This window comes from Saccopteryx leptura, chromosome 2 (assembly GCF_036850995.1).
Source record: "Saccopteryx leptura isolate mSacLep1 chromosome 2, mSacLep1_pri_phased_curated, whole genome shotgun sequence".
NCBI lineage: Eukaryota > Metazoa > Chordata > Mammalia > Chiroptera > Emballonuridae > Saccopteryx > Saccopteryx leptura.
Genome location: NC_089504.1, coordinates 233,169,139 through 233,193,101, shown reverse-complemented (window position 1 = coordinate 233,193,101; position 23,963 = coordinate 233,169,139). Strand labels below are relative to the sequence as shown.

Genomic DNA, 23,963 nt, shown 5'->3' with positions numbered 1-23,963 from the left:
ATATATCAATAATAACCTTAAATGTAAATGGATTAAATGATCCAATCAAAAGAAATAGGGTAGCTGCATGGATAAGAAAACAGGACACATACATATGCTGTCTAGAAGAGACACCCCTTAAAACAAAAGATGCACATAGACGGAAGGTAAAAGGATGGAAAAAATATATCATGCAAATGGAAATGAAAAGAAAGCTGATACTTATATCAGACAAAATGGACTTTAAAACAAAGTCCATAGTAAGAGATAAAGAAGGTCACTACATAATGATAAAGGGAGCAATCCAACAGGAAGATATAACCATTATAAATATCTACGCACCTAATATAGGAGCACCTAAATATATAAAGCAGACTTGGATGGATATAAAGGGCAAGATCAACAGCAATACTATAATAGTAGGGGATTTCAATACCCCACTAACATCACTAGATAGATCCTCAAGAAAGAAAATTAACAAAGAAACAGCAGACTTAAAGGACACACTAGATCAACTCGATTTAATAGATATCTTCAGAACTTTTCACCCTAAAGCAGCAGAGTATACATTCTTTACAAGTGCTCATGGTACGTTCTCTAGGATAGACCACATGTTAGGGCACAAAAGCGATATCAACAAATTTAAGAAGATTGAAATCATATCAAGCATTTTCTCTGATCACAATGGCATGAAACTAGAAATCAACCAGAATAGAAAAACTGGAAAATACTCAGACACATGGAAACGTAATAGCATGATATTAAATAATGAATGGGTTAACAATGAGATCAAAAACGAAATTAAAATATTCCTAGAAATGAATGATAACGAGCATGCAACAACTCAGAATTTATGGGACACAGCAAAGCAGTACTGAGAGGGAAGTTCATAGCACTACAGGCATACCTTAAAAAGCTAGGAAAAGCTCAAATAAACAACCTAACCCTGCATCTAAAAGAACTAGAAAAAGAACAGCAAATAAAGCCCAAAGGTAGTAGAAGGAAGGAAATAATAAAGATCAGAGCAGAAATAAATGACATAGAGGCTAAAGAAACAATACAGAGGATCAATGAAACCAAAATAAAATTAAAAATGAAACTGCCTTTTGACCCAGCCATCCCACTTTTAGGAATATATCCCAAGAACACCATATCACTGATTCAAAAAAGAAATGCACCCCTATGTTTATGGCAGCATTGTTCACAAAGAAGATATGGAAACAGCCCAAGTGTCCATCAGTGGACGAGTGGATTAAAAAGCTGTGGTACATATATACAATGGAATACTATGAGGTCATGAAAAAAAAAGGAAATCTTACCTTTTCCGACAACATGGATGGGCCTGGAAACTGTTATGTTAAGTGAAATAAGCCAGGCAAAAAAAGAAAAATATCATATGACCTCACTCATTTGAGGAATCCAATGAACAATGTGAACTGAGCAACGGAACTGAGACAGAGGAAAGATCAAAGGGACCAGAGGAAAAGAGGACAGAGGGAAAGGGAATGATAGGATGGGATAAACCTGAAGGGAAGGGGAGAGAGTGCTATCAAGAGGGGGGCAAAGGCCCTGGCCGGTTGGCTCAGCGGTAGAGCGTCGGCCTAGCGTGCAGAGGACCCGGGTTCGATTCCCGGCCAGGGCACACAGGAGAAGCGCCCATCTGCTTCTCCACCCCTCCTCCACACTTTCCTCTCTGTCTCTCTCTTTCCCTCCCGCAGCCAAGGCTCCATTGGAGCAAAGATGGCCCGGGCGCTGGGAATGGCTCTGTGGCCTCTGCCTCAGGCGCTCAAGTGGCTCTGGTTGCAACATGGCGACGCCCAGGATGGGCAGAGCATCGCCCCCTGGTTGGCAGAGCGTCGCCCCTGGTGGGCGTGGCGGGTGGATCCCGGTCGGGCACATGCGGGAGTCTGTCTGACTGTCTCTCCGTTTCCAGCTTCAGAAAAATGAAAAAAAAAAAAAAAAAGAGGGGGGCAAAGGAGATGTTGAGGGGAATATGGGGAAGGGTGGATGCATTTGGGGCAACACTAGAATCTATGTAAACACAATAAATTAAATAAATAAATAAATAAAATCTCAGCTACTCAGAAGTGGAAGTGTCTTTGATTATTGGATATCGAGATATTTAAAAAGATAGTGATATGCAGTAAAGAATTCAGCATGTGACTGACTAATCTAGGGTTAATTTCCAATAACTGGTCGAACAGATTCGCGATACTGCTTTATGTTTTTAAAAAATTCCATTATAAAGATTTACAACTTTTGTACTCGATATGAACTGTTTGACGTTTAGCTGCGATGTGAAATTCACATTCTTTTAGGCCAGGGGTCTCAAACTCAACTCAGCATGTGGGCCACAGAGCAAGATCACAGCCATTCGGCGGGCTGCACTAGGTCTACAAAAGGCAACTGTTACACAACACTTTTCAGTGTCACAAAACGACCAGAAACTGTAGTTCGTGGATTAGTCTGCGGGCTGCACAAAATTGTTCAGCGGGCTGCATGCGGCCCGTGGGCCGCGAGTTTGAGACCCCTGTTTTAGGCGGAGTTTGCCAGTGTACACCCAAGGTCAAAGAATTTGTTATTTTTGTGTGTTATCAAGTGTGCTGAATCAAGTGGCATTGTAGCATAGACAATAGCTGCAGTTGATAACTGAAAATGTGCCCAAACTATTTGTAAACAAAATAATTGTTTTATTTGTGATATAATCCCTTCAAGCTCATTCTATTAATTAAATATTGTTTTGATTGATTGCAATATAGTCTGGACATTTATACAGTATGTAATTATATTTATTAAAATAATATTGTATATTAAAATTTTTTTCACTCACATTTATTCATAAACAAATTACATAGTAAAATTTTGTTTACTTAAAGAAATCATTTTTGTATTTAACATTTTTTAATTTTAATATTTTGTCCGGCCAGTGAAAAACATTTTCTTTCTAATCTGGCCCGGGGGTAAAAACTGTTGGCCATGCCTGCACTAGATAATATTGCAGTCTCTAATATGTCAGAATCTATCTGTTTCTGAATCCTTTAATTTTGACTCTTTATGCTCAAATCTCTGCAAGCTCCAGGTTCAATTCACAGTCCCCAATAATGGTACCACATGTATTATCAAGCAAAAGGCTTTAGGCATAGCTGAGGGAGACTGTCTCTCTAGGAAATTACTGAAGTATATTAAACTATCTAAAAAGCCAGTCCTGCCTGACCAGTGGTGGCACAGTGGATAGAGAATTGACCTGGAACGCTGAGGTCACTGGTTTGAAACCCTGGACTTGCCTAGTCAAGGCACATACAAGAAGCAAGCAATGAAAACTAAAATGAAGCAACTACGAATTGATACTTCTCACTGCCCTTCTCTCTCTTCTCTCTGTAAAATCAATAGATAAAATCTTTAAAAATAAATAAATAAAAAGCCAGTCCTGAAAAGCAAATACTTGCTCTGGTTTTTGTGAGACTAACATAAAAAAGCCTATATGAAATTTATTTGTAAATGGTGAACATTAATCACATACATATAATAATTCATGAGTAAAACTCAGTTAATATTCTACAAATTGTATCATTATCAAGAAAATACTTGACTAATTTAGAATCTTTAGAAGTGCCACATTTAATCACAAAAGAAAACAATTCTTGACGTCACGGAAATGGCGCCGTGAGCAGCGCGTCCGACAGATCTCCCCAAAATCTCAACAAATTTATCAACTAGAAACAGAAAAATTTATCCTCGGAGCATTCCGGAGTTCCACACACACTGAAAGCGAAAGGACTGTTATCACTTGAATCTGAGAGACTGGTCGGAGCTGAGGGTGTGGAAGAAGCTAACTACCGCACAGATGTTCATTCAAGCCGAGGAGGGAGTACGCCTGTGGTGAGTCAACCCACTCGTGCAACTGCCCGCCCACACTCTGCAAGCAGCCACCAGCGTGCCGTGAGAAACCGCCCGCGCACCCCGTGCCGCAGTCCGGTCACAGAGCGAGCTCCCTTGCACTGCGAGCGTCCCCAGTGGCCCGCGCACTGCAAGTAAGAGTCCCCAGCCACCAGCGTGCCCTGAACAATCCACTCGTCCACACGCCCAGAGCACCCCACTCGCCCGCACACCCAGAGTGCCCCATTCTCCTGCGCTGCCAGTGGCAAGGCAAGCGGGAAGGGCGCCAAAGCTATCTTCCCTACTCCGGAGATTCTCTCCGTGGGCAGGGCACCTCACCCAGCCATTCAAGCTAACAATCAAGCGTTGGGGGAGGGGCGCGTGGGCAGCTTGAAATACTTTCTGGAGCACAGCTGCGGATCCAATCACTGAAATTAGCTTAACCCACGAAATCTGCACACCCACGGGGCTCTAATTGATAAGATCTCTCTCAGTTCAGCGATCCAAGACAAGAGGCGTGATATTTTTTAGTGCCTCTCGCTAAAGGGGCGGGGGCAACTTCTGATTGACAGAGCCTTCATATTCAGGGATATACGCTAACAAGAGGGACTTGGCAGATGTTAAGATCTATACAGCAAGCAGCGACTAGTGCTTCTTCTTCCCAGCCAAAACAGGCTACAAAGTGTGGAAAGCCTGGGTTGAGTGGTCCAACTGAATGCTAGGCGCTGAACAGTCACATTGACAACAATTGACTCCCAGCCCTGCCTGATTACGCTGGAGACTCGGACTGCCAGAGCCTTACCCAGAGCCTTGCGCTGAGTCGGGATAGAGTGGGGATTTCCCAGCTCTTTGAGTCTCTTACTCCCCAGGCAGAAGCAGTGGCAGCCTCATAGCTGGATCACCAGGCTGCTAATTCAGGAAGGGGAGACTAGGAGAGAGACTCCGGGAAAGCAAACTCCCTCATTGTTGGACCCTGCAAATGCCAACAAGCCTTGACTACCAACGAGACTAAAGCCAATTATAGGACATTGCCATAGAATCCCATCAACTGCAAATCCCTACCTAAGTGTGACACAGGGGCAGAGCCTGGGGTACAGAGTCACTGACCAGGAAGAGGGAGAGAAAAGAAAAAGGAAGAAGTTAACCTCTCAAAATCAAGAAAAATCCACAGACTTTATAACTTGTTCCACTATTTTTTTGTTGTTGTTGTTTGTTTGTTCTATCTTATTGCCTTTATTATTATTACCTCTATTTCCTCCACCTCGGTCCTTTTATTCTCTGCCCATCTTATGCTTCCCTTTTCTTGAACTACACTACCCATGAGTTTTACATTTTATTTCTTTTCTTCATCCTTACTCTCCTTTAGGGTTACACTCCAAAATCCTTAACTCTCACTCTCTCCCCCTTTTTTTTTTTCTTTTCCTTTTTTTCTTCCTTCGTTTTTCTCTTTTTCTTATTTTTTCCTTTCTATTTGTTTCTTCTTTTCTCCTTTTACTTTTCCTCCCATTCAATCCTCAATCACGAACAAATTATTTAATTTGGGACTCAAGTTCTTTTTGGGTTTTTTTTGCTTTTGTTTTTTGTTTTCTTTTGTTTGTATGTTTTTGTGGCATTTTGGGTACTTTTTACTTTGCTTTTTAACTCATTAGCATTCCTCCCAACCCACGGTCTCCATTGTATTTAGTCTTTGCTCCACTTAATACAACAGATTTTTACTTATTATTTTTATTTTTTCTTCTTTAATTATTATTATTTTTTGCTACTTTTTTCTGTTTCCCTCTTATCCCTCTCATTATATCTTTTAGTCGACCATCACTTACAAGCAAATCATTTTATACTTGTCTAAGATTTTCTCCTTTTTTTTGAATTTAGTAGGTCCCTACTCCCTTTTTTGCCCCTTGAACTCTTCACCCCAAATCAGGCCCTCCGTTATAGGCAGTTTTTGTTCCACTTAGCATAATATAATTCACAGGTCATCACGATATTTCCCTAAGGAGGGGAGAGGAGGGGAAGAGAAGAAAGAAAAAAGGGGGAAATAATAAATTATTACTGGTTTTTTTTGTGGGGTGTTCTTCTTTTTTCCCTTTTTTTTTTTTTTTTTTTTTTTTTTAAAGAGACACAGAGAGAGTCAGAGTGAGGGAGAGACAAGACAGGAACGGAGAGATGAGAAGCATCAATCATTAGTTTTTCATTGCGCATTGAGACACCTTAGTTGTTCATTGATTGCTTTCTCATATGTTCCTTGACCGTGGGCCTTCAGCAGACCAAATAACCCCTTGCTCGAGCCAGCGACCTTGGATCCGAGCTGGCGAGATTTTTGCTCAAGCCAGATGAGCCCGCGCTCAAACTGGCAACCTCGGGGTCTCGAACCCGGGTCTTCCGCATCCCAGTCTGACACTCTATCCACTGCGCCACCGCCTGGTCAGGCTCTTTATTAATTCTAATTAGTGCTATCAACAAGACCACCCTCAGATGCCAATAAGAAAAAGGAAATCCAATATTATGGATACAAAAGATAGAGAGGTAACACAAATAGATGTGGAAAAACCTATGGAGAAAAGATTTAACATTTTGGAAACCTTGGAGCTAAATGACAGAGAATTTAAAATAGAAATCCTAAAAATACTCAGAGATATACAAGAAAACACAGAAAGGCAATTTAGGGAGCTCAGAAAACAACTCAATGATCACAAAGAATATATTACCAAGGAAATTGAAACTACAAAAACAAATCAAACAGAAATGAAAAACTCAATTCACGAGCTGAAAAATGAGGTAACAAGCTTAGCTAATAGAACAGGCCAGATAGAAGATAGGATTAGTGAAATAGAAGACAAGCAACTTGAGGCACAACAGAGAGAAGAAAGAGACTCAAAAATAATAAAAAACGAGAAAGCCCTACAGGAATTGTCTGACTCCATCAGAAAGAATAACATAAGAATAATAGGTATATCAGAGGGAGAAGAGAAAGAAAATGGAATGGAGAATATACTCAAACAAATAATAGACGAGAACTTCCCAAGCCTGTGGAAAGAACTAAAGCCTCAAATTCAAGAAGCAAACAGAACACTGAGTTTTCTTAACCCCAACAAACCCACTCCAAGGCACATCATGATGAAGATGACACAAACCAATGACAAAGAAAAAATTCTCAAGGCAGCCAGGGAAAAGAAGAGTACAACATATAAAGGAAGGCCTATTAGATTATCATCAGATTTCTCAGCAGAAACTCTACAAGCTAGAAGAGAGTGGACCCCAATATTTAAAGCCCTGAAAGAGAGGAACTTTCAGCCAAGAATACTATACCCATCAAAGCTATCCTTCAAGTACGAAGGAGATATAAAAACATTCACAAATACAGAAAAGATGAGAGAATTTATCATCAGAAAGCCCCCAATCCAGGAAATACTAAAGGGGGGTTTCCAACCAGATTCAAAGAACAAAACAAAACAAAACCACAAGTAACAGCTCCACCAAGAACACAATAAAACCAAATTTATACTGTGACAACAAAAGAAAAAAGGGGGGGAGAGAGGATGGAGATTAACGGTAGCAAAGGACGATGAAGCGCAGAAATACTCATAAGATAGGGTACTACAATGGATATGGTAGGTACCCTTTTCATTACTTAATGGTAACCACCCTTGAAAACACACCACAAAAACACTTGACTTAAAAAAGGTAGCAACAGAGGAAAGAAGTATGGAATACAAACAAACAAAAACAAATGATAGAAAAACAAAAGAGAAGAATCAAACAAGATACAAAACTAACAGAAAGCAATTTATAAAATGGCAATAGGGAACCCACAAGTGTCAATAATTACACTAAATGTAAATGGATTAAACTTACCAATAAAAAGACACAGAGTAGCAGAATGGATTAAAAAAGAAAATCCAACTGTATGCTGCCTACAAGAAACACATCTAAGCAACAAGGATAAAAACAAATTCAGAGTGAAAGGCTGGAAAACAATACTCCAAGCAAACAACACCCAAAAAAAAGCAGGTGTAGCAATACTCATATCTAATAATGCTGACTACAAGACAGAAAAAGTACTCAGAGACAAAAATGGTCATTTCATAATGATTAAGTGGACACTGAATCAAGAAGACATAACAATCCTTAATATATATGCACCAAACCAAGGAGCACCAAAATATATAAGACAGCTACTTATTGACCTTACTTAAAACAAAAACTGACAAAAATACAATCATACTTGGAGACCTCAATACACCGCTGACGGCTCTAGATCGGTCATCCAAACAGAGAATCAATAAAGATATATTGGCCTTAAACGAAATACTAGAACACCTGGATATGATAGACATCTACAGGACACTTCATACCAAAGTGACAGAGTATACATTTTTCTCTAGTGAACATGGAACATTCTCAAGAATTGACCATATGTTGGGCCACAAAGACAATATCAGCAAATTTAGAAAAACTGAAATTGTACCAAGCATATTCTCTGATCATAAAGCCTTGAAACTAGAATTCAACTGCAAAAAAGAGGGGGAAAAACCCACAAAAATGTGGAAACTAAACAACATACTTCTAAAAAATGAATGGGTCAAAGAAGAAATAAGTGCAGAGATCAAAAGATATATACAGACAAATGAAAATGACAATACGACATATCAGAATCTCTGGGATGCAGCAAAAGCTGTAATAAGAGGAAAGTTCATATCACTTCAGGCCTATATGAACAAACAAGAGAGAGCCCAAGTAAACCACTTAACTTCACACCTTAAGGAACTAGAAAAAGAAGAACAAAGACAACCCAAAACCAGCTGAAGAAAGGAGATAATAAAAATCAGAGCAGAAATAAACGAAATAGAGAACAGAAAAACTATAGAAAAAATCAATAAAACAAGGAGCTGGTTCTTTGAAAAGATCAACAAAATTGACAAACCCTTGGCAAGACTCACCAAGGAAAAAAGGCACAGGACTCAAATAAATAAAATCCAAAATGAAAGAGGAGAAATCACCACAGACATTATAGATATACAAAGAATTATTGTAGAATACTATGAAAAACTAATATATGCCACCAAATACAACAATCTAGAAGAAATGGATAAATTCCTAGAACAATACAACCTTCCTAGACTGAGTCATGAAGAAGCGGAAAGCCTAAACAGACCAATCAGCAGGGAGGAAATAGAAAAAACTATTAAAAACCTCCTCAAAAATAAAAGTCCAGGCCCAGACGGTTATACTAGTGAATTCTATCAAACATTCAAAGAAGACTTGGTTCCTATTCTACTCAAAGTATTCCAAAAAATTGAAGAAGAAGCAATACTTCCAAACACATTTTATGAGGCCAACATAACCCTCATACCGAAACCTGGCAAGGATGGCACAAAGAAAGAAAACTACAGACCAATATCTCTAATGAATACAGATGCTAAAATACTAAACAAAATACTGGCAAATCGAATACAACAACATATTAAAAAAATAATACATCATGATCAAGTGGGATTCATCCCAGAATCTCAAGGATGGTTCAACATACGTAAAACGGTTAACGTAATACACCATATCAACAAAACAAAGAACAAAAACCACATGATCTTATCAATAGATGCAGAAAAGGCTTTTGATAAAATACAACACAATTTTATGTTTAAGACTCTCAACAAAATGGGTATAGAAGGAAAATATTTCAACATGATAAAGGCCATATATGATAAACCATCAGCCAACATCATATTAAATGGCATAAAACTGAGGACTTTGCACCTTAAATCAGGAACAAGACAGGGTTGTCCACTCTCTCCACTCTTATTTAACGTGGTGCTAGAAGTTCTGGCCAGAGCAATCAGACAAGACAAAGAAATAAAAGGCATCCATATCGGAAAAGAAGAAGTAAAGGTATCACTTTTTGCTGATGATATGATCCTGTACATCGAAAACCCAAAGGACTCCACAAAAAGATTACTAGAAACAATAAACCAATACAGTAAGGTCGCAGGATACAAAATTAACATACAAAAGTCCATAGCCTTTCTATATGCCAACAATGAAATATTAGAAAACGAACTCAAAAAAATAATCCCCTTCACGATTGCAACAAAAAAAATAAAATACCTAGGAATAAACATAACAAAGAATGTAAAGGACCTATATAACGAAAACTACAAGGCATTGTTAAGAGAAATAGAAAAAGACACAATGAGATGGAAAAATATTCCTTGTTCTTGGATAGGAAGAATAAATATAATTAAAATGGCCATATTACCCAAAGCAATATATAAATTTAATGCAATTCCCATCAAAATTCCTATGACATTTTTTAAAGAAATGGAACAAAAAATCATCAGATTTCTATGGAACTATAAAAAACCCCGAATAGCCAAAGCAATCCTAAGGAAAAAGAATGAAGCTGGGGGCATTACAATACCTGACTTTAAACTATATTATAGGGCCACGATAATCAAAACAGCATGGTATTGGCAGAAAAATAGACACTCAGACCAATGGAACAGAATAGAAAGCCCAGAAATAAAACCACATATATATGGTCAAATAATCTTTGATAAAGGGGCCAACAACACACAATGGAGAAAAGAAAGCCTCTTCAACAAATGGTGTTGGGAAAACTGGAAAGCCACATGCAAAAGAATGAAACTCGACTACAGCTTGTCCCGTGTACTAAAATTAATTCAAAATGGATCAAAGACCTAAACATAAGACCTGAAACAATAAAGTACATAGAAGAAGACATAGGTACTAAACTCATGGACCTGGGTTTTAAAGAACATTTTATGAACTTGACTCCAATGGCAAGAGAAGTGAAGGCAAAGATAAATGAATGGAACTACATCAGAATAAAAAGTTTTTGCTCAGCAAGAGAAACTGATATCAAAATAAACAGACAGCTAACTAAATGGGAAATGCTATTTTCAAACAAAAGCTCAGATAAGGGCCTAATATCCAAAATTTACAAAGAACTCATAACTCAACAACAATCAAACAATCCAATAAAAAAAATGGGAAGAGGACATGAACAGACACTTCTCCCAGGAAGAAATACAAATGGCCAACAGATATATGAAAAGATGCTCAGCTTCTTTAGCTATTAGAGAAATGCAAATCAAAACTGCAATGAGATACCACCTCACCCCTGTTAAATTAGCTATTATTAACAAGACAGGTAATAGCAAATGTTGGAGAGGCTGCGGAGAAAAGGGAACTCTCATCCACTGTTGGTGGGACTGTAAAGTAGTACAACCATTATGGAGGAAAGTATGGTGGTTCCTCAAAAAACTGAAAATAGAACTACCTTATGACCCAGCAATCCCTCTACTGGGTATATACCCCAAAACCTCAGAAACATTGATACGTAAAGACACATGTAGCCCCATGTTCACTGCAGCACTGTTCACAGTGGCCAAGACATGGAAACAACCAAAAAGCCCTTCAATAGAAGACTGGATAAAGAAGATGTGGCACATATACACTATGGAATACTACTCAGCCATAAGAAATGATGACATCAGATCATTTACTGCAAAATGGTGGGATCTTGATAACATTATACGGAGTGAAATAAATAAATCAGAAAAAAACAAGAACTACATGATTCCATACATTGGTGGAACATAAAAACGAGACTAAGAGACATGGATAAAAGTGTGGTGGTTACCAGGGGTGGGGGGAGGGAGGACGCAGGAGGGAAGGAGGGATAGAGTTAGGGGGAGGGGGAGGGGCACAGAGAAAACTAGATAGAGGGTGAGGGAGGATAATCTGACTCTGGGTGAGGGGTATGCAACATAATTTAATGACAAGATAACCTAGACATGTTTTCTTTGAATATATGTACCCTGATTTATTAATGTCATCCCATTAACATTAATAAAAATTTATTAAAAAAAAAGAAAACAATTCTTAAATATAACAAATTGAAGTAATTCTCTGTTGAACTTGGGCTAGCCAATTTATTTGTATAGGCTTTCTATTTCTTAGGATAAATAAAAGGGATAACTGTGGTGATTGCTAATAAATAGCATAAGTACTTTTTTCATGAGATCTGTATCGTACTCCCTGCCCCATCCTACATCTTTTGGCAAGGAAGCAGTGGCTCCCACATCCAATGCTATAAGAAAAGACCACTGGCCATGCAATGAAGGGGAGCACTCCCACCTTCACTAAAGCAAGAGAAAATCAGACTGCCACTTCTCCCTTCCACTCACACCACTCAAACTGTCCTATAAGGCTAATAATGTTCCATGCATTGATTTCTGACATTTAGTTAAACCTGGTTTCACTCACATATACATATTTTGCTGTGATGTTGTTCCAGTATATGTTATATATGTATATATATCCAGGAAAGAAAAATGGAGTTGTGGTATGTTTCTGTTTTTGGGGAGGAAGGGGGAGGTGGAGGTAGGACAGAGACAGGAGCATCAGTGAAACTTATTTCACATGGGTCAGTTTTCCCTAAGTAGTCTGATCACTAGAATTACTGCTTATCAGTCTTTCACCACCAAATCCTCTGTTCTTTATATTTTTTCTAACATTTTATTGTGAAAAATTACAAAGATACAGAAATGTTGAAAGAATTATACAGTGAATACCTATATATCTACATGAAAATACAGCAATTGCTAACTTTTTAATAATTGTATTTTATTACATATCTATATATATTTTCATCAACCCATTTGTTTTTTTAATACAATTAAAAGTTAGTTTCAGACATGAGTAAACTTTTTCCCTAAATGCTACATCATATGTTATATATCACTAGAATTCAATATTCATTTTTTATAAAAATTTACATATAGTGAAACATATAAAGGTTAAATGTTACCACTTGATGAATTTTGACAAATGCATACATGCACCTAACCCAAATGTATATTAAAAGATAAAATGTTACTATCATCCTAGAAATTCCATTCATATTCCTTCCCATTCGATCCTTGCCCCCATGTCTGCTCCCAAAAGCAACCAATGATCTGATTGTTTTCGCCACGGATTAGTTTTGCTTGAATAGAACTTGTTGCTGATAGAATCATAAAATGTGTTTTCTTTTGTGCTTGTCTTTTTTTCACACAATCCCATGTTTTTGAGATTCATTCATGTCACTGCGTGTATTTTACAACTATACTGTGGTTTATATATCCATTCTTTCATTAAGGAACACTTGGGCTTTTCTCAGATTTTCCTATTATGAATAAAACTACTATGAACATACTTGTACAAAACATTTTGTAGCTTTATGTTCAATTTTCTGAGGTAAATAACTAGAAGTAGATTTGCTGGGCCAGTATATGTTTAGATTTTAAAGAAACTGCAAGGCCTTTTCCTACAGTAGTTATAACATGTAACATTTACAATAATATGTGAAAATCAAGTGTATCAATGGCACTCATATATGCCAGATATCCTACAATTTACTGTTACAATTTTTGCTTTAAACATCCATATGCATATTAAATAAATTATGAGAAAAAATTCAAAGTAGCTTTTTATATTTTTCAAAATATTTATTACTACAACCCAGCCGAGGCAGACACCTGTGTGGAGCGAGGCAGCAAGAGCACCGAGCACCGGAGGCAGCACCGGGATCCCCAACTCGGGGGAGGGGGGCGCCGGGCAGGGAGGAGGGGAGGGGGCGATGCTGGAAGCCATGGCGGAGCCCAGTCCCGAAGATCCACCTCCGACCCTTAAGCCAGAGACTCAGCCACCAGAGAAACGTCGGAGAACAATTGAGGATTTCAACAAATTCTGCAGTTTTGTCTTGGCCTATGCCGGTTACATCCCTCCTAGCAAAGAGGAAAGTGACTGGCCAGCCTCTGGCTCCAGCTCTCCATTGCGAGGTGAGAGTGCAGCAGACAGTGATGGCTGGGACTCGGCCCCCTCAGATCTCCGAACCATCCAGACCTTTGTTAAAAAAGCAAAGTCATCCAAGAGACGGGCCACTCAAGCAGGTCCCACCCAGCCAGGACCCCCAAGGTCCACTTTCTCTCGTCTGCAGGCCCCTGACAGTGCCACACTGCTTGAGAAGATGAAGCTCAAGGACTCTCTCTTTGACTTAGATGGGCCCAAAATGGCATCTCCACTGTCCCCTTCTTCCCTGACACACGCTTCCCGACCCCCTGCTGCTCTCACACCAGTGCCCCTTTCCCAGGGGGACCTCTCCCAGCCTGCTCGAAAGAAGGACCGAAAGAACTGAAAGTTGGGGCCAGGAGTGGGGGCTGGCTTTGGGGTGCTTCGGAGGCCTCGGCCAGCCCCTGGGGATGGGGAAAAGAGGTCTCGAATCAAAAAGAGCAAGAAGCGGAAGTTGAAAAAGGCAGAAAAAAGGGATAGACTCCCACCTCCTGGGCCTCCCAGGGCACCTCCCAGTGATACAGACTCTGAAGAGGAGGAGGAAGAAGAGGAAGAGGAGGATGATGAAGAGATGGCAGCAGTGGTAGGGGGTGACACCCCAGCCCCTGTACTACCAACACCCCCTGAGGCTCCTAGGCCCCCTGCCACAGTGAATCCTGAAGGAGCCCCTCCCACTGACAGTGAAAGCAAGGAGGTGGGCAGCACTGAAACAAGCCAAGATGGAGATGCCAGCTCCAGTGAAGGCAAGATGCGAGTCATGGATGAGGACATCATGGTAGAATCAGGTGATGACTCATGGAACCTGATCACGTGTTACTGCAGAAAGCCTTTTGCTGGCCAGCCCATGATTGAGTGCAGTCTATGTGGAACGTGGATCCACCTCTCCTGTGCTAAGATTAAGAAGACAAATGTTCCTGATTTCTTTTACTGCCAGAAATGCAAGGAACTACGGCCAGAGGCCCGGCGATTAGGGGGGCCTCCCAAATCTGGAGAGCCCTGATGTCACTGTCTCTAAGCTGGAACTTCTAAATGACATGACATGGGATCTGAGCCTCAGGGTCCTCAGCCTATCCCCTGAAGCTTGGATGTTGTCCCTCTTCGAGGCAGGAATTCCCAAGGGAGACTGGTTTGGAAATGAGTTCCTACTCTTCCTACCTTGTGGACTTGAACTGGGACCCATTACAGTTAGTGAGGGTACCTAGACACTCAGTCTCTGCTCCTTGGACCTGCCACCTCTCACTTTCTGGGCCAGGGTTGGAATTGGGATGGAATGGGACAGTTGTCTATAAAACTCTAGTGTAAATATAAAAAAATAAAAAATTAAAAAAAATTATTACTTATAACTGTGTATTTAATTTATACGATCTGAGTTTCCATTTGATATCATTTTCCATCAGCCTGAAAATACTCCCTGGGCATTTTTTTTTTTTTTTAATTTAACTTATTTTTTTTAAGATTTTATTTATTCATTATAGAGAGGGAAGAGAGAGAGAGAGAGAGACAGACAAGGGGGGAGGAGCAGGAAGCATCAACTCCCATATGTGCCTTGACCAGGCAAGCCCAGGATTTGAACCAGCAACCTCAGAATTTCCAGGTTGACGCTTTATCCACTGTGCCACCACAGGTCAGGCTGGGCATTTCTTATAGTGTAGGTTTGTTCATAATTTTCTTGGTTTTGACTTTTCTTAAAATGTGTTTATTTTTGTTTTCATGTGTGAAAATTATTTTTGCTTATTATTGAATTCTGAGTTAGCACGTGTTTTCTTATCTTTCAGCATTTTGAAAATTTTGCTGCACTGCCCTATGGACTCCACTATTTCTCATAAGAAATTAGCCATCAGCAGACAGGTGGCCAATGTATACAGCATGAATAGACTGGACAAAGGGATGATTCCCATCCCGGGCAGGACAGAGGAGGAAGGCATGATATTTCACCATGCTGTTCAGAATGGCATGCAATTTAAAACCTATTAATAGTTTATTTTTGGAATTTTCCATTTAATATTTGTGGACCACAACTGACCACAGTTAAAGAAACTATGGAGGCCCTGGCCGGCTGGCTCAGTGGTAGAACATCGGCCTGGTGTGCAGAAGTCCCGGGTTCGATTCCCGGCTAGGGCACACAGGAGAAGCTCATCTGCTTCTCCACCCCTCCACCTCTCCTTCCTCTCTGTCTCTCTCTTCCCCTCCCGCAGCCGAGGCTCCATTGGAGCAAAAGATAGCCTGGGCGCTGGGGATGGCTCCTTGGCCTTTGCCCCAGGCGCTAGAGTGGCTCCGATCGCAACAGAGTGACGCCCCGGAGGGGCAGAGCATCGCCCCCTGGTGGACGTGCCGAGTGGATCCCGGTCGGGCACATGCGGGAGTCTGTCTGACTGTCTCTCCCCGTTTCCAGCTTCAGAAAAAAAAAAAAAAAGAAAAAGAAACTATGGAAAGCAAAAACACAGTTAAGGGTGGGGACTACGTACTATACATACACACATAATTCTCCGGGTATGCAAGTTCTTTTGAGGTAATATCTATTTTATCAGTAGTAAAAAGAGAACATTCCATTACCTACTAAAGGCCCAAAAGGTCTGGCTCAGCTGACTTAGAATACAAAGTACAAAGGGCATAATCAAAAAATTGATATCCTATCTCTATTCTTCATAAGTGTCTACTTTTCAAATCCTAAACTCTTCAGTGATTTCAAGAATTACAGCTTAACAATCTTATTTGTTTCTCAAAAGCCTGTGATATACACCACTGAAAAGATTGTCAAGCATTCCCTTCCTTAACTTAATACTCCATATGAGGATATGGTTCTCGGCTAAAATGGAATGCCTTCTACTTTTTTTTTTCTTTTTTCTTTTTTTCTTTTCTGAAGCTGGAAACAGGGAGAGACAGTCAGACAGACTCCCGCATGCGCCCGACCGGGATCCACCCGGCACGCCCACCAGGGGGCGATGCTCTGCCCCTCGGGGCGTGGCTGTCGCGACCAGAGCCACTCTAGCGCCTGGGGCAGAGGTCAAGGAGCCATCCCCAGCGCCCGGGCCATCTTCGCTCCAATGGAGCCTTGGCTGCGGGAGGGAAAGAGAGAGACAGAGAGGAAGGAGAGGGGGAGGGGTGGAGAAGCAGATGGGCGCTTCTCCTGTGTGCCCTGGCCGGGAATCGAACCCGGGACTTCTGTACGGCAGGCCGACGCTCTACCACTGAGCCAACCGGCCAGGGCCGCCTTTTACTTTTTAACCCACTCTCCTGTACTACTGGAAGTAAAACAATCCTTACTATATTTCTTCTCTCTGTCTCTTTCTCACACACACACCCCATAACCTTTGTGTGGATTTCATATTAGCACTACTAATATATTAATATACATGGTGTAGAAAATGTCTGCAAAAAGATCCAAGAAAAATAGCATTGTTTTTGGAGAAAGTGCTATGGTCAGGATGATGTCATCGGAAATCATCTAATGAATTTCCTGTAGCCACATCCTAAAGAAAACCCAGAAGGCTCAGTTTTCTCACAAAGTCAAGTTGTCTTTCTTGGGGGAGTCAGTAACTGTTCCTGTGAACAGTTATGATTATGATTATGATTTTACTTTTCATTTTCACGATCAAGACAAATTAAATTTCATTTTAAAAAGGTGATTTATGTGGGAGGCATTACCAGAATATAAAAAGTATCCTTACTGACTGTGAATTTTAGATTTTAGTTACTGACAGCAAAGTAAGTAAGTGCACAAAAGAAAAGATGAGTAAGCTTAGTTGGCATTTACTACTAGGCCTCATAAGCTTCTTCTTCAGCTCTGAGTAAAACAAAGACCACCATTCATAAGAACTAAGGAGAGGAGAGCACTCTTTACCTATAGTAAGCCCTCAATGTTTTTTCTCCAGGCTGAAAAGTATTTATCAACACTGGACAGGAACACTACCTAAGGTTTGCTAGAAGATTTGAACTCTTTGGAGGCAAAATCAATGGCATATTCATCTTTATATGCAAAGTCATTAATAGCACCTAGCACACAGCAAACACCCAGCAAACATGTGTTAAGTGAATAAATAAATGAATGAGAATATCAATATTTTCCTTTCCTTCCAAAAGCTGCCAGTTAAACAGTGGGGAGAAGAACACTATTACAAACAAACAAAAAGTGCAATTGAGGTATTACTCTGGCTATGGTCTGTCAATCAATTTGAAAAAAAATCTAAGATTGATATCAACTTTGCTTTATGAGTTTAGAATGACCTTTGGGGAAAGTTTTTTTTTTTAATCTAAAATATATACAATACCTGTTCACCCAGCAAATCCACTTGTTAGACATTATCCTAATACTGTATGTATACAAAGGAATTTATACAAGGTCTTTTTTTTACTGCAACCAGAGTTGCAAAAGGAAAAAACTTCCCTGAACATTCCCTCAGCAGATAGATGAATGGTACATCCATAATACATATCACTATACAGAAGTTCAAAAAAATAGAGTTGATCTGTATGTGCTAACGTTAAAAAAGGTTCAACTCCATTAAGTGAAAAATAATTTGGAAAACGATATCATATTCCAACATTTGAAAAACAAAACCATAAGAGAAAATGAGCTAGAGCCATGCTGTATAATACAAACATAATTTAAACTTTCTAGTAACCACATAAAAATGTAAAACAAGAAGAGTGAAATTAATTTCAATAACATATTTTATTTAATCTAACATATCCAATATATTATCACTATACTATAATCAATATAAAAACTTCATAATGAGATTCTTTACATTCTTTTTTTCATTCTAAGTCTTAGTAGTCCAGTGTGCATTTTATATTTAAAGTAAATTTCAATTCAAACTACTCACATTTTTTAAATTAAACTATAGTTGACATACAATATTACATTAGTGTCAAGTGTACAGCATAGTGATTCTACATTATATACCTATATGCTCATCACAATGTCTAGTAGCCATCTGTCATTGTATAGTTATCACAATATTATTGACTATATTTCCTGTGCTGTACATTACATACCCATGACTTAGTTATTTTATAACTGCAAGTTTGTGCCCTTATTCCCCTTCACCTTTTCACCCAGCCCCTCCTGCTCCTTCCCTCTGACCAGCATCAGTTTGTTCTCTGTATTTATGAGTCTGTTTACATTTTATTCTTTGTTCATTTGTTTTTCTAGATTCCACATATAAGTAAAACCACATGGTATTTGTCTTTTGCTGACTTATTTTACTTAGCATAATACCCTTTCTAGGTCCAACATGTTCTCACAAGTGGTTCAATTTCATTCTTTTTTATGACTGGGTAATATTCTGTTGTGTATGTGTATGTACAATATTTATGTATATACATACACAGACATTTTCTTTATTCATCTATCAATGAACAGCTAGGGTGCTTCCATATCTTGGCTGTTATAAATAATGTTTCAATGATCATAAGGTTACATATATCTACTCACATTTTAAATGCTTAATAACCACATGTGGTAGTAGCTACCACAGTGGACAGTGTAGGTCCAGAAGGATACACGTAATGTTGAAGTTGCCAGTTCAAAACCAGGAGCTTGCCTGGTTGGGCACATAGGAGAAGCAACTACTACAAGTTAATGCTTCCTGCTCCTCTCCCCCAGTCCTCTCTCTAAAATCAGTAGATAGAAGGATTGGCAACAGTAGTTACATCAATAACTAATTCATATATTACTTATGTAGTAATACACATAAAATAAAAACAAACCAGTATGGAAATATAGATGGCTGAGCAAGTAAAAATTCAAGGGTTATTAAATATCTGGGTAGAGGAAAGGGGACCAAGGAAAGTACAATTTAAAAATACCACTTAGCATGTGCGTGTGTAATTGCAGATACATGTGAATGGACATGGGCAAGTGCACACACACACTCCCAAACTCACATACACTTAAAACCCAAGGATAAAACTAATAAAAGATTTGTAATGTTCTACATTGAAAACTATAAAACATTGCTGGAAGAGATTTTACAAGAACTAAATAAATGGGAAGATATATCATGTTCATGGACTATAAGATTCAAATATATTTACAGATTCAATGCTATCCCAATAAAATTCCCAGCAGGATATTTGAGTGTATGTATGTATGTATATGAATGTAAAGAACCTGAAATAGCCAAAGCAATCAAAGAAAAACAAAGCTATAAGAATTACATGATCAGATGTCTAGACTCATTAAAAAGCTACAGTAATTAGGCAATATTTTATTCACATAAAGATAGACAAAGAGAAGCACAGAATTGGACTCCTCATTTACCTTATACCTGACTTACAACAGAAGTAGCACAGAACAGAGTCTCGTGAATATATGGTGAAGGGTCAACTGGGTTTTCATGCGGGAACAAAATGAACTTTGATCCCTACCCCAAACCAAACACAAAAGGAAATTCCAAGTGGCAATAAAAGATAAAATAATAAAACCTCATAGGAGAATATGTTCATGACCTAGAGATATGCAAACATTTTCTTAAACAGGACATAAAAAGCACTAACCACCAAAGAAAAATGAATTGGTAAACTGAGTCATCAGCATTTGTATACTGGGTAGAAAAGATGGAAATTGAGAAAGAGAACTTTAGTGTGGCAGAGATAATTCAACTAAGCCTGAATAAGGAAAACACTGCTGAGGGGTTAAAGATGGGGTCTTCCATGCAAAGGGAACAGAATGAATAAAAATATGAAGGGGAAAGCATAAGGCATGTTTAAGAAAGTATGGCAAGTAGATGTATTGAACAGGTTATAAGGTAAGTGACATACAGAGTAGTTGGAGAAAAGTAATGTGCAGTTATTAAAGGATTTGGACTTTATCCTGGAGGCAACAGAAAGCTGTCAAAGCCTTTTAAGCAGGAAAGTTACATGACCAGAACAAAATTTGAAGGCTAACTCAGAGTTCTTTAGGTGACGGATTGAATACAGAAGAAACTAGGAATCAGGGCAGAGTTAAAAGAGATTTCACAAATTAAAATATTTACATACTCCAGAGGTATGTAAAGCTGCTTAACAAAATAAACAGCAGTTTTTCCATGAGTGTCCAGTTTACGTGAATATCTGAGGGAAAACAATTTTACACTAAAATAAACACAGATATGACATAGGCATATGCATCTCTCATATGAATCATTAGATGATGGCAATTTTAATGCCAATAATAATAGTAGCACCTATTTTGACTCCTTATTACATCTCAGATGCTGTAGCAAGCAAGCACCTTATATGCACTAACTCATTTAATTCTCACAACAAAAAGCAAAGTAGTTACTATTAATATCATTTCCTTCATCTAATAACACACAGTTATTTACTCAGATATTTGTGTTTCCATATACCATTTTCTTTTTACCTCTTATTTTCATTAAAGCTTAAAAAGTCCCTTGCATTGCTGATGACAGAACTTAGTACAACTACTTTGGAAAGCAGATAAAATCTTATAAATCTAAACATATGTATGACTGAACACTTATCAGATATAAGTGCTGATATCACAGCTTTCTCATAACAGCCAAAAATTAGAAACAACTCACATGTTCATCATACTCAGAAGGGCATGTAATTTTAAGGGCCACATATTACTAAGGAGCCAAGCCAAAGTTTAAGCCCAGGTTTGTCTAAGTTAACACTCTCAACTAGTTGAAAGAAATGATCTGCTTATGGGAGCAGTTTCAAGATACTCTCTCCTAGTTCCAAATAGTAGACACTTTCTCTCCTTTGTTTATTGGAGAGTGTTAAAAAGTGTGAAAAGTTCTGAGAGAAGACTACTGCAACAGTCCAGGCAAAAGGTGGCAGAAGGAAGGAGAAGAAAAGAGATATCTAGTATAGAAAAAAGAGAACCCAGTTACAAACCAAACATGGGGGGGGGGGGGGCAACAGAACACGTGTGAATGTAGAAGTAGGTACAGATTGAGGGCTAAGCCAGGAACACTGAATTGAAGGTGGGTGTCCAAGTAGAGTTGAAGAAAGAAGAAACATGAAGCTCAAGACAGAAATCAGACTGATAAAAAAAAAACTTCAGACAGTAGAGCGTCGGCCTGGTGTGAGGGGGACCCGGGTTCAATTCCCGGCCAGGGCACATAGGAGAAGCGCCCATTTGCTTCTCCACCCCCCACCCCCCCTCCTTCCTCTCTGTCTCTCTCTTCCCCTCCCGCAGCCAAGGCTCCATTGGAGCAAAGATGGCCCGGGCACTGGGGATGGCTCCTTGGCCTCTGCCCCAGGCGCTAGAGTGGCTCTGGTCGCAGCAGAGCATCGCCCTCTGGTGGGCAGAGCATCACCCCTGGTGGGCGTGCCAGGTGGATCCTGGTCGGGCACATGCGGGAGTCTGTCTGACTGTCTCTCCCCGTTTCCAGCTTCAGAAAAATACAAAAAAAAAAAAAAAAAAAAAAAAAAAAAAACCTTCAGAATCATCAGCATATCTGCATATCAAATTCCCTGAATAGAGAACAATGTCTCCGATACAATATAATTTATGCACTCTTCTGACAATTAATGTTAGCTCATAGGTAGGTCTCTGTGGGCACCTGAAATTAATTTTGAAACCATTAAAGCAGATAGAAGGTTAGTAAGAATGAAAAATCCTATGAGCTCTACAGAGAGAATTTTCACCTGGCTAATAAAACACACAAAATATAAACATCTTCTTTATATGCCATCAATAGCTAGTTTAGTAATAATAATAATAATAATAATAAAACAACGAAAAATATCATATTTCCCCATGTAAAAGGTGCACCTTAATTTTGAGGCCCACATTTGAAAAAAAATGTATTACATAAAGTTATTGAACTCAAGTTTTATTCATCATAAAATTCATACAACTCTTCATCACTGTCAAAACTCTTATCCATTAGCTTGTCCTCATCTGTGTCAGATGACCAATCACTGTCTTCATATATTGCCTCATCCTCAGTTCCATCTATGGCATTTGAAATGCCACAACCACTGTATAAGATGCACCCAGTTCTTAGACTCCAAAAATTTCGGGAAAGGGTACATCTTATATGTGGGGAAATGTGGTACCCCATTTCCAATGAGATGCATTAAACAACTAGGGAAACATCTCCACAAAAATGTGAATCACCGAGGGGCATAAAAGAGAAAAACAGAGGAAGAGACCAAGCTCCTGAAAAGAGAATAAACTACTGAAAAGACATCAATTTATCCATAATTAATATGTAGACTTAATACACTTCCAATAAATATTCCAATAAAAACATCTCCAAAATTTGACAAAATAATTTAGAAGTTCATTTGCAAGGGACAGAGGGAAAGAAGAATATCCTAGACATTTTTTAAAAGAATATTAGTATGTGATTTATAACAGATGTAAAATGTATTATAAAGCAACAATAATTAAAATTATGTGCTAGAATTCAAATTGCCCAACAGCTCAGGTTGGTGATACAGCAATGCTCAGAATCAGAAAAATATAAAATAACCACTATCACAAAAGAAAAAAATTGATCAAGCATTAAAGCTCCTTATAAAAGAAATAAGAGCATAAAACTTTTCATAAAAGAAAAAATTTTTATATAGTCAACCCCAATAGAAATCAAAGAAATACAATTTAAAACAATAAGATACCCAGTTTTGGCCCCGGCCGGTTGGCTCAGTGGTGGAGCGTTGGCCTAGCGTGCGGAGGACCCAGGTTCGATTCCCAGCCAGGGCACACAGGAGAGGCGCCCATCTGCTTCTCCACCCCTCTGCCGTGCTTTCCTCTCTGTCTCTCTCTTCCCCTCCCGCAGCCAAGGCTCCATTGGAGCAAAGATGGCCCGAGCGCTGGGGATGGCTCTGTGGCCTCTGCCTCAGGCGCTAGAGTGGCCTGGTCGCAACATGGCGACGCCCAGGATGGGCAGAGCATCGCCCCCTGGTGGGCGTGCCGGGTGGATCCCGGTCGGGCGCATGCGGGAGTCTGTCCGACTGTCTCTCCCTGTTTCCAGCTTCAGAAAAATGAAGAAAAAAAAAAAATAAGATACCCAGTTTTTCTTTTAGGTATCAAATTGACTTTTTATTTTTAATAGTAATACCTAGCGTTAGCAATGAAACCTTTCATACATTGCTGAAAAAAGATATAACCTTTCTGAGGACAATTCACAGTAAGTATCAGAAGCCTTAATATATTTTTTTAAGCAAGCTCACCTCTAAGAATATAACCAAATAAAATGAGAGATATATTTAAAAATGTATCTATGAAGATTTTTTCCAGATTTTATAATACCAAATATTTGGAAACAAACCAAATATATGCTAGTATGGGA

At 39.1% G+C, this 23,963-nt stretch overlaps 1 protein-coding gene, 1 non-coding gene and 1 pseudogene across 2 annotated transcripts in view; 1 reads left to right on the top strand and 2 right to left on the bottom strand.

The window, feature by feature from the left end:
* The window catches only part of TTC28 (tetratricopeptide repeat domain 28), a 654,105-nt gene that overhangs the window by 290,861 nt on the left and 339,281 nt on the right, over positions 1-23,963 (bottom strand). The window lies entirely within an intron of this gene.
* LOC136393344 (PHD finger protein 23 pseudogene) lies at positions 13,379-14,988 on the top strand (annotated as a pseudogene).
* TRNAG-GCC (transfer RNA glycine (anticodon GCC)) lies at positions 16,840-16,915 on the bottom strand. The gene has a single exon. It is a non-coding gene; the product is annotated as a tRNA-Gly (tRNA).